The following is a 12,397-nucleotide window of genomic DNA, read 5'->3' as shown; positions in this document are numbered from 1 at the left end:
CATCGCTACTTCAAGTATTCAAGTCAAAGTCTCACGCAAGATTGGTGTTTGCTATGAATATAAATACATGTGTTTATGTGTTTGTTTTTTTAGTGGGTAATTCTCGGGGTAAGGTTGACTGATTGCAGGCATTGTGATATCTATCACTATTGTTTCACAAATAAGCAACTCCCAGACAAATTCCCTGGAGCTGTTTTTGATATTCTTGACTAAACAAAGTCCCGCTCTCTATTATTATGGCATTTATTTAATGGAATATGGCTGCTCAGGAAAGTTGGTTAGCATATCCTATAATTTGTACATTCTTGGACTTGTGATTCGTGCACCATGTTTACCGTGTGTGTGTGTGTGTGTGTGTGTGTGTGTGTGTGTGTGTGTGTGTGTGTGTGTGTGTGTGTGTGTGTGTGTGTGTGTGTGTGTGTGTGTGTGTGTGTGTGTGTGTGTGTGTGTGTGTTTGCACTCTCACTAGGTAAGGTCAATAAATAGTGGTATCTGTACTTCTAGATCAAGAGTGTGAGGAGCTAGGGTTGTACGGACTGGGATGCTGTATTCATTCTTGATTCTTCACACGTTGTTGCTGCTACTCCCACTTTTTTCTTCTTCATCTTGCTCTAAGACTTTGTCTTCTCTCATCAGCAGCATCATCATCATCATAATCATCATCATTATCATCTTCTTAATCATCACCCTCCTCTTAACAATATGAGTGGTGTTAGTATGTAGTATGTGTTTATTTTGTTATACATTTTTACTCTTTTCATCTTAAACACATACGAGAACCAGCATAGGAATATTCAATGAGTGTTGACAGAATCAGGCAGAATGTTTTATAAAAAAACAACTGTTCTATGGGTTAAGGTTTTATTGACTTGGACCTGGGACAAACCAAGTTAACTGTCTTCCAAAGCTGGAAAATTATAGGGCAAGCCATTTTCTTCAAGTTTATTTTTTTTATGGAAATAACACAAAATTGCAGCGTGTGACCCCACTTCCCCTGGCACAGCTGCATTTCAACATCTCAGTCCGATCTCCACCCATCATTAACATGTGGATATGGTTATGCTTGTGTGACACTATTAAATTAATAATGAATAATAAATCCATAACAGCTTATTCACATTAACAATTTGAATGACATTGTATTTAAATGTAGGCCGTATGCCCTTAACCATCAGTGTCCACAAGCATCTTACCCTAATGCTAACCCTCATGTATGAATACAAGAGGATAAGTCATTGGTGATTTGCTTTATATATATATATATATATATATATATATATATATATATATATATATATATATATATATATATATACACGTGTCGCGCACGTCTTATATGCCATGATCACTCAACCACATATACATCGACTGCTCTGGAAAGTTAGAATTCCCATAAACAAAACATGATTGCGTTTTGCATAACTCTTATTTTTCCCCTTGATTTCCTCATAAATTTAGCAGCCCTTGAGAATGTTAGCTGTGACTTGCATGACTGATACACTTGCTTGTGCTCCATCCGATATTCCACTGGTTCCTTATCTGCCGTATACCAAACACAGAGGAAACCGTTGCTTATTGCTTTCCCATTTGAGTAATGTAAGCCATCCCAGGGGTGATGCTGTGTGGTCTAGGCCAGTGGGGTCTCACCTCTGATGTCAATTTTAATGAAGACCTTTCGGTACCCCTTTATGCTTGTGTGACACGATTAATGAATAATAAATCCATAACAGCTTATTCACTTCTATATTTTTTGAATGACATTGTATTTAAATATTGGCCGTATGCCCTTAACCATCAAGAATAACATCCCGTGTACCACCTGCAGTACCGTAGCGTACTGGTCCAGGTGTTTTGTTACTGGAGCTAGTTTGTTATTTGGAATTGCATTACCTTTTCATAGTGATTCCATAAATACTATGCCATTTATTTTATGTATGTCGATAAAGAATGGATGGATGTGCAGTGGGTTGTATTGATCGTGGCTTGCATTAATTGTATGGTCCCTTGGTTTTAAGAGTAATCGATCAAATTAACTTGGGGCAAACACTGTGTGTGACCAATACTAGTATGTTTCTCTTATGTGTGCCCCTAATTATAAGGTTTCAGGGTTTTTCCTTAATAGCATTTTCACATTCAGCAAGGTTTCACAGACACTGGATGTTTTGCTTTGACGTTGATATTTTGTCAATCATACACAACATGCGGGCAGATCTACTTTTTGTGGGCATGGCATTTGTCTCCTGTAAATACAATGATGCCAACAAATGCTTGCGTTATCATTCCAAGATAATTACAACAGTGTAATAGCAGTGTACTCTCAGACCTAATTCAAATGTGGGTTCATCATGTATGGTTGCATTGATGGCAGTTGTTTGCACGGACACAATTCAGTTCATGCTGGGTTTAAAGATGACTTACAATAAGTCCCTTTAACCACGAAGATTAAACCCAGAGATTGCAAGAATAATGCAAGCACATTCAATTGATATAATAAGCAAACTGCATCAAGTGCTACGTTTTAAAAATGAGGGTTTTATTATTATATTTATTTTAATATTTATATTTATTATATTATATTTCCTTTTTTCACTGGCCAAGATAAATTCTGAACAGATGAGTTTTCAGACTGTTACAGCAGACGTGTAGGGTATCTGAAGTCCTGTTGTCAGGGACAGCTCATTCCACCATTGGGGAGCAAGGACAGCAAACTATTGCGATTCTGCAATAGGGTTGCAGATTTACTACTGCTCACAAAATCCATCCATTCTTACAATCCATCACACAGTTCAAAAAAGCATATAAATTGTTACTCCTCAACACATACACTTGCAAACACTGACTTATACGTGCTATGTCCCTGTTATGTGTTGTATGTAAATGTGACGTGCGATGTGCCTTGTCCCTGTATGTTATATGTGCTGCAGAACAGGAACCTGCTGGAAATCCGCTATTTTACTGAGACAGGCCCGTTTTATATTGTAACTTTGTTATTTCTAATACTTTCCTGTATAATAAATAAAAAGAAAGAAGAAAGAAAAATAGCAAATGTATTGCTTTGCTTAGGTACGGAAGAGACCCTTTACTTATAATTATTAAATGTTAAGTGACGCTCTGCTATGGAGAGAGATACCTATTGTTATAATTCTGAATGAGGATGAGAAAGAGGTGTAGAGTGGACTGCTATTTAGCCAGCACCCAGGGCTCAGGGAACTCCCAGCACTAATCTCCAAAACACAGGATCAAAATGATTCAGTGTCGTTGTCACAAAGCCACCTTTACCTTTGATTAAAACAATCTATCCTTAAATCCACCGTCTACGCCCTTCCTAAAGCAGCTTTTCAAGTGATGCAGAGAATTACCTGTCAAATCTGCCTCAGGTCTCTATAGGTGATGGTATGTTTTAAAATGAGAATGGTTTCATGCTTTAAGACAATAATAGGAGTCTATTGCACCGCACAGGAAGATGTTTTTTGCCGTTCACCAGACAGACAATACTAGTACGGCAAGGCTATTAAAGCTATAGTAAATTGGTTGGATGAAGTGGATTTCCTAGTCAGATAGATGTACAGGTCAGGGCTGAGGACTGAATAACGAGCAGCCAGTGAGGGACTGCTGTGTGAGTGTGGCATTCCCACAGTACTGAATCTAAAGCACTGTAGTTGTCCAGTCACTCTCCAGTGACATCACCAACCCATGGAGATGTAGGAGAGACATACATGGCTGTGCAGGCCTGGGGATGTGAAGCTCTCACACTCATCTCCTCACGTGATAATGAGATAATTAAGTTTACCCCCAGGATATGATGAACACATTTCTTCTCGTGCGTCGCTGGTTGACAGTATCGAACAGTATCCTGAACGACTCACTGCGTTTCTCCTATTGTGGCTCCGGCCGGGTGATTGAAGTTCTCCTTGTTTAGTGAAAACATTGGCAGGCTCAGCACACTATCAACCCTGTTTGGGACGGGCAAATCGAAGAATAACACAAGAGCAGGCCAGGGAATAAGACGAGATAGCCGACGCTAATCCATAATTCATGCCCGTGTGTGTGATAAGAAAAAGCTATGTTATAAATACTCCAAATGCGCCTTTTTGAGAGTCGCACTGGGCACATTAACATCAGAGCACTGACCTGTGTCAACGCCAGGCCATTTGAGGAGACCAGGATTAACTGTGGTCCGTCCTACATTACATGACACGGGTGATCCTGAATGAAAAATATAAACCCATCTCATCCTCTTATATCCTCTAATGCATTTTGTTTGAAAGGCTGCCAATTAATTAACCGCTGATTGCTAATAAGCATAATTGTTTACCATGGTTACAGGATCAAAACACAACTGAAATGTTGTTCAAAGGAATTCACCTCCCGTTGACCCATGCCGAAGTAATCTCAGCCAAGGGACTAACTTTTGTTAGTTCTGTTTGTTGTTTTTCTCTGTGCTCTGTGCTCTGTACAGGTTTGTACTGTAAGATTTGAAGCATCATTTGAATCCCCTTTAGCTGTATTCATTCACTCATTCTGTGGTATTGTTCGGTCGCGTTGGAGTATTAAGGGAACACTTCAGGGCTTCTTATGGCTTACTAGTGGTTTTGACAGTTGTCTATAGAAATCAACATCCATTCTGTCAGCCATTTAAGGACACCAAAATGCATTGTGGAGTATTGAAGAACAAGTCTTGCATGACAGTTCTCAGTTCTTGTCACCCACTGATGAATGGAAATAGAAAGGAGGGTTCGCAGCATGAGAATTCATGAGGGAGTATTCCATCAAGCCTACATGAATGGACATGGGATCCACCCAATTTAATATGCCATGCTTTCCATGTGGTTGGCAGAGTTACAACAAACCATGACTGTAAATAAATGACCATACCCCATGCTTTGAACTTTAAAAAAGCATGGGGTACGGTCACTTACCTGTATACAGCCCCATACCGGCTGTCATCATTGGTTGCGTGACCTTATTTTGTGATAAACATCCTACAACACTACATTGCCCTTTACTTTTTATTTTATTAAGCACTGGCACACGCTTTGGTAATTTTACATTTATTTGAGTTGAGTGGATTTTTTATTAATTTAGACAAATATTTATGTCTAATTTTTGTAAAGAAAATATTTATTTAAAGTTTTTTGTCTTTATCTTTTTCTTTCTTCCTGTTATATAACACAATCTGCTGCGTTTAGTGGCAGTGCTGGGCCCTGAGGTGGCTCTTGAGCAAGTCCGGTAGCTTGTATATGTTGATAGCAGAGTGTTGGGTTTCATTGCCATGCTAAGGCTAGACCATGGCTGTGTTTGACTCAGGAAAAGGCTTGTTTTCTTGACTTCCCATGACCTCCTCCATTTTTTCTCTTTTCCACTTGAAGAATGCTAGAGTGTGAGTAACTCAATGCCACTTTAACACCTCACTGAAGACATTAGCCCATGGACGCCAAATGTCTGAATGATATCATTGTCTCTGCTGCTGAAAACCCTCCTTAGCTTGCTGTGCATCTTCTGCTGAAGAAAAAGCAAATGAACATACAGACGGGGAAAAAAGTAAACATACATGTTTGAAGAGGATGGGATCAAATGGAAAAATAATAAAAAGGATATAATTTACCATAACGTAATTACCTTTTTAATTGTGAATATATTGCTCATTTGGACATTACTCACTCAAGAATAATCTACTTTGCCTGCTCATTTGTACCTATTAATAATAATACTTTTTGGCAGCAGGCTTCTTCAGAACATAAACTTTGACAGAATGTGTTCTGTCTTAATAATAATGGGCCAAGACTGCAATATTTATTTTACTGGTTTTACTACGTTAAAGCAAAACTCCGTCCCCGATACAACCACAAATGTGGGGCCGTTGCTGTTCTTGTTGACTCGCATTAGAAATGAAAAGAGTGATATTTTAAGTTACGAGGCAAACACTTCAGACCAAGATCCACAAACGAGCTATGTGTATCTTCTATTTGTAATAACTTATCTTTTTCAGATCTGGAATTGAAGAAAGCCTACGTTTGACAGAAGCACTATAACAATTAAGACAAGGGAAGGACACTGGGATTATTTTGATTGCCCTGACTATGGTCTTGTCCTGCTCAATCCATCCTTTTTTCACCACTTACCAGCTGAATGAACGCGTTGGCACTGCATTCCTTGTGGGCAAAATTCCTGGAATCCCATATTACCTCAATAGCGTTGACGTGTAAAAATTCTCAGCCAGGGAGCTTGCTTTGCCCATTGACAGAAGCCACTCCTGCCCCCGCCCCTCTCCACTGTTGCAGAAGGGTTTGAGGTTTATACACAGGACAAACTGAAGGTCTGCATTTCTTTGCCTTATCTGACAATGCAGTAAATTGAAAGTATCTTTGTCTTTATGGATAGACAGAAATCCTTTGGGAAGAGAAAATGAAGGCTCTCTATAGCTGAGATCAGCCTCGAGGCTCCACATATCCGGACAGGCGTTTAGGTGATTTAAGGGATGCAGGTCCATTTTTTCAGTGGAGATCTCGCTGGCTTGCTGGGGTTATGGCTGAGACGGGAGTGCACTTTAAAAAGGTTCCTCTATGAGCTTCATTGCAAACGTCTGGGGCTTTAGTGGTTTGTACGTGTTCAGTTCACAGCTTTCCGATTTTCCAGCAAAGAGTAAGAATTCCTCTCAGTGCAGATCCGGCCGGATCGAAGCCAATGCAAATTGAGATAACAAGGTTGACTTCCTTAGCTGGATGCTATTCATCAGCAGAGCACTGAATCGCTATGGGTGGCTGCAAGGTTGTTGATTTATTAACACTTCATTGTGGGGCTTGGCGATTTGTATATGTATTTTGTATATTTGTATATATTTTTTAATAATAATTGTCTCAAATGATTTAGACCCTGATTCCTTGGACCAAAGTATATGATCCATTGTTTGCAAAATCATAATGAACCCATTTTATTTTACTGTGTAAATGGTGACCATATCTTTTTTGATTTAATATGTCACCACATCTGTGATCACTTCCACTTCCATACAGCTGAAGTAATCCAACTTTTTTAGGAATGAGTCTGTCTGTTTTGAGGGTTGAGCTTCTCACTATAATGCCACAGTGTGTGGCGCATTTCATATGCAACGTCACTCAGTATAACACTCATTCCCAACGACGGTACTAAAAAGTATCACAAAGTTGCCTTGGGTCATAACGCCAACCCTTCCCAGAACTTCCCAGGACTCTCCCGCCAATAAAATTTTTGCATTGGGTGGAGAGTTTGTTCCAGCTGAAACAGCGGGTTGACTTGCTCTTTAAGGCAAAATAAATCTGCAAAGTATAGAACTCTTTCTAACTCTCAATTTTGTGGTTCAGCAATTTCGAAGCCATTTCAAATCCCTTTCAAGCCCTACTTCAAAGGATCAATACAAAATAAGGCTTTCAGCAAGGCAAAAAAAAAGAGATGTTAAAAAAAAAACAGCTTGAAGTTTGTTTAGCACCATGCACCCTATACCAAGTACACAAGGGAAATTACTTTTGATGAACAGTACTTAGTTAATAATAAAACTGTCGGGGGGGTTTCAGGATGAAAGCATGGCTTTAGTTTTCAGGTTTTGGGTATTTAATTGTTCAAGTTGCACATTAATAGAACACTGCAAAAAGGGATAAACGTCATAGTGATAAATTTTTCTCATTAACTGGAAATCTCTGTCATTAAATCAACATCCTTTTCTCATATTGAGATACATATTTCTGTCATTATAATGACATCTTTCCAGCCACAGCTCTGTCAGTTACGGTGTACAGACAAGACCTATTTTATACAGTCGATGGCCCAACACATATTTTGGGGGAAGTGGACTAACCACTGTATTTTACAGCGCTTTGTCTTACAAAGAACCCGTTTCCATTGTTTGTTGCAAGGTTAACACATACCACTATGCGGGCAGCAGACCGTGATTTAGGCTTCAACATGAGCACACTGCAAAGAAAGTGCAGTATATTTATTTAGAAAAAAATATTCAACAACAAGCACACAATCAAATAATAGCATTACCCGTCACTGATTCTGCAGAGCTACCTGCACTGAAATACTGTGTCTCACGATTTATGAATGAAATGCTGATTAAATAAGAAAAAACCCTAACATTGAACTGCCATTGGAAAGCCATAAAGAGTCTTCCAAGTAATCATCATATTCAAAAAGTATTTTTCAATAGCTCTCACGTTATGCAGAGAAGCCAAAATAAGTGTCATGTGCTTTTGTCATCTTATTTTCTCCTTTTAGTTGCAAGCTTGGCAGCTGAAATATAACAATGGAGAAAAAATTTCATTTTTTCTTAACGCCAGAAATAAAGACTGCAATAATCTTATAAAGAGATACAAGAACATATAATAGTTCTAACAGTTAATGCATAAACGTCTGTAAATGCTTTCAGACTACACGGCATCGAAAAAACGACAATAATGACAAAATAGAATAACACATATTGCAGGTACTTGCTGGAATTTATATGTGTGCTTCAGCAAATCCTTCCCAATCTTGTTTTTAAGTTAGGGTAAAGTTTAAACCTGGATATATACAAGAAGAAAATCCCTTCCAGGCGAGGTTTTCATTTTGGCCAGTCTACCATCTAAAGCAACAGGCTCAGCCATGGACTGCAGAAAGATCTGCGTAATGGGATAGATATGCCACTACACCAAGTAAGCAGTACAATAAATGTTTTATTATTTCAGGAGAGCAGCATGACGTGTAAAGATAAAGCGTGGTGTTCACAGGGCATCGAGGTGATTTTATTTGGCATTACGTTGCACTGAGATCCCTGGAGGCTAATGGTAGATCAAAAATAGCTGTCAAGAAGAGCCCTCAATAAGCTCTAAAGTACTGCACAAGGCCACTTTAGGCAGTTATCGTCCACTGGGCTTGAGAGGCTGTTGCCCTCATACTAACAGAAATTGGCGCCAGTTTACACATTGAATGCCTCCAGAGATATGTTTCACGGTTATATCACACGTCATAATAATAATAATAGTCATTTTGGCTCATTTGCAAATGTCTTTCACTGGGTTTGTGTGATGTTTGTATTTCAGTTCGAGAAGTCTTGAGAGTATTAAATATTAAGTATGTATACAACGACAATGTGTTTCTAATTTATATCAGTGTATTTTATCCTATTACATCCTATTACACAACAACACATGCTTTACCAGGGCATTTGCATTTTTGTTTGATCTTGCCATGCCCGGCTAACCTCTACTGAGTATATTTGAAGTGTCCTCGCCTTACCGAGCCCTAGTTTACAATTGTCCTCTTCCCTCTAATTAATTAACCTCTAACACCTGGCAGGATTCAAGACCAGCTGGCTCATTAATAGCCAAATCAAGAGGGAGGATGTTTGCCGACAATGAGAGACACCTCAGATGATTAAAGTATGCCTGATTATTCTCTGATTTAGAGATGTTCTATAGGAAAACAGTAGCAATTAAGGGACTCTAACAAGCGGTGCCTCTGTCTCTGCAGGCCCCAGTGCCCTTGGTGGACAGTGGGGAAGGAAGCGTTTGGGTACATGCATGTGACTGTGTTTCACCGTACCTTATTAAGCTGCTCAACATACCTGAAGTGCTAAAATACCTCTAGCACTATGCTTGCTGTAGTTTGACCCTGTATTTCTTACTAAAAAACATTGAATAACTTTTATTGTACTGTAAAAAGTCAAGGTTATGAATTGATGACTATAGCCTGAATTTTGCTCAGGTTGCCACAGGAGAGACATGGAGGTCTTTGTGGCCTGGTGTTGCCTTTTGTTACCTTCTTGAATGAATAGGAAGTGCAAGAAACACGTGACTTACTGAGTTAATCCGAAACAGCTATTTGCAATGACAAGCATTTGTTGAGGCGTTGAACTGTTTTTAAGGTTGTAGCGCTGAGTTGCCCTTTAACGCTATTTGGCAATGGACAATGTCAAATGACCTATTTGACATATCCAAGTGTTGTTTATCATTTATACCTGCTCATAGTGCTGCTGCATTCACACTAATTGCTGTAACCTTTATGATGATACACCAGCACAGTTAAACTGCTAACAGAGGCAGTATCTTAGGAAGCTCACCCAGACGTGATGGAATAAACTCGGGGTTTGGCTTATGGAAGTTTAATATGGTCAGGTGTGACCGCTGCTGGTGGGTAAGCCCTGGCTACAAGGAGGCTTAAGTAGCCAAGGATAACAACAGCTACAGGAGATAACCAGTTAATGTACAAACAGCATGTTAAAGCTGTACCTCATTCCTGGAAAACATTTATAAAAAGCTGCCAAACCTTCGGATAGGAACACACAACCATGGTTTGGTTCTGCATGGGCTCAGAAACCAATTAAATAACCACCTGCTGCCCTAAATATTGTAGTTTTTAGGGCAGCAGGTGGTTAGTAGACCTTAAATGTGGGAGGCATATTTTCCAGGAGGAGGTCACGGCGATCTGCCGAGATATGATGGAGGTGATGAAATTGTCACAGTATTAATACTTTAGACAGAAACAAGACAGTCATAACATTACCCACCTCAAGAAGGTCCAATGCATTTGGAAATACAGAGGATCTGCAATTCTTGACTACAAATCAAAGGGCTGGTCTATGTGTTAAAAACTTCAACATCAACATGTTTAAATCGTGTTTGTGTGGAGAACAGACTGAGAAGGCATTACATCAGGAAGTGGAGAGTTTGTGGTTGTCCACTGCTATTTAGAGGACAGCTCTGTGCTTCAATCTTATGTATCATCACTATGATATAAAGCCACAAGCTGGTGTCTCCTAAAATAGATAGCTCTCACTGTCTGGAACATACATTTTTAATCCATAATCTAGATTATCTTGATGTATCCATTAAAAGACCACTCCCTTTGTCAAGGGTTAGTGGTCTATGCAAATACACTTAAATGTAACCCAGTGTCATGCAAAATAGTCTGTTTAGAGTATGAATATAAGCATTTGTGTTAGACCCATTAAGATGTTATACAATACATGTGTGTTACTGATACATCACTACAAACAATGGAAACGGGTGTTACGTTGTATAAACGACCACTAGTAGTTTCTAAACGTTGGGTGTAAAATTAATCTGTTGTCCTTGCATTGCTTTGGTAAATCATTGATATAACTTGGTGGTAGGAAAAGTGCTCAATCCTCAATTAGTGAGAGCAACAGTGTAACCGGTTGAGGCCCCTGCGTTATACACACACTCGTTCTGATGGATCACACAATGTTTCCATCAAGGACAAAAGTGCTGTTCTTTACCCTTATGAACAGAGGGTATAATTAGGAACTGAATGCTGCTTTAAGTCAGAATGTGGTCTGCGAGTATTTCCAAAGGACAACCAAGTCTTGTGGTTTGTGGTTTTTATCGTCAAATGCAAATTGCACAGTTGAAAAGGAGTGGCACTGACTCATAGAGTTTATAATATCCAGGAACCTCATCCGCTAAAACATTCATGTGGTGCAATATGTCAAAAGTAACATATTCATGTTTTTTTTTCCAAATAGTGGACAGGCCATTAAAAACGAGATTCAGCAAAGTTATAATTTTCTAGATCCGACTACTTTTAAAATAAAAACGCTGAGGAAAGTCTGAGAAGCCCATGGGATCCCAATTTTGATAACGTGCCAACGACAAGGAAGTCAATGTTGGTTTATGGTGCAAAGAATGGCAAATGACCAAAACAAGTACACAAAACAAACACACATCTGTACTCCCATAATAGAGGCGCTTACAGAGACCAGAGTCAATATTATCGGTATATTATTTATCATCCATGTGATGAGGTGTGATCTGGAAAGGAAAGTCTCACTTTATGTCGGCGTTTACCCGAGAATCGTAGATATGCACACAGCAGCAATGGATCAACTAACAAGAGGAGCTTTATATCCGATGATGCGTAAGTGATCGAGAAAATGAATGAGATGTATGGCTCCAATGAAAACACTAGCAAGGTCATGATCAGGCGTTTTAATGTGGATATACACATCATGTCAAAACACTAACTACGTCATAGAATTTGTGCGTCAAAAACACACACACACACAGTCTTCCCCCCTTTCCTTCTGGTGGAGGTAGTAATATAGTACTTTGAGACTTGCTTATCCCTTAATGACCCATGTTTTTCTAGTAAACTATTCCCTGAGGCGCAAAACGTTTAGATACATTTTACATGTATTGTATATTAAGGAATTTCACCTAAATCCTATTGATATGCTAAATGGTTGTGGGGAAATCGGAGGCAATTTTCTACTTTCCTCCCCTCTCTTTTACTGCCATTGTGCAACATTAAACTCAGATTAAGTAACCACAGGCCCATTTTGCAAAATATTGGATTATTGATTGAATGAGACGTTTGAAATTATTTGTACTCAGCATGGACATTCGTATTCAGCCTGTGATAT

The 12,397-nt window shown here is 39.1% G+C and overlaps 1 protein-coding gene across 1 annotated transcript in view; it reads left to right on the top strand.

Moving 5' to 3' along the window:
* pth1r (parathyroid hormone 1 receptor) overlaps positions 1-12,397 on the top strand; it is a 40,020-nt gene that overhangs the window by 2,223 nt on the left and 25,400 nt on the right. The gene's annotated exons all lie outside the window — the stretch shown is intronic.

This window comes from Gadus macrocephalus, chromosome 8 (assembly GCF_031168955.1).
Source record: "Gadus macrocephalus chromosome 8, ASM3116895v1".
Taxonomy (NCBI): Eukaryota; Metazoa; Chordata; class Actinopteri; order Gadiformes; family Gadidae; genus Gadus; species Gadus macrocephalus.
The sequence above is the reverse complement of the archived record's forward strand: the minus strand, read 5'-3'. Positions and strand labels throughout refer to the sequence as shown.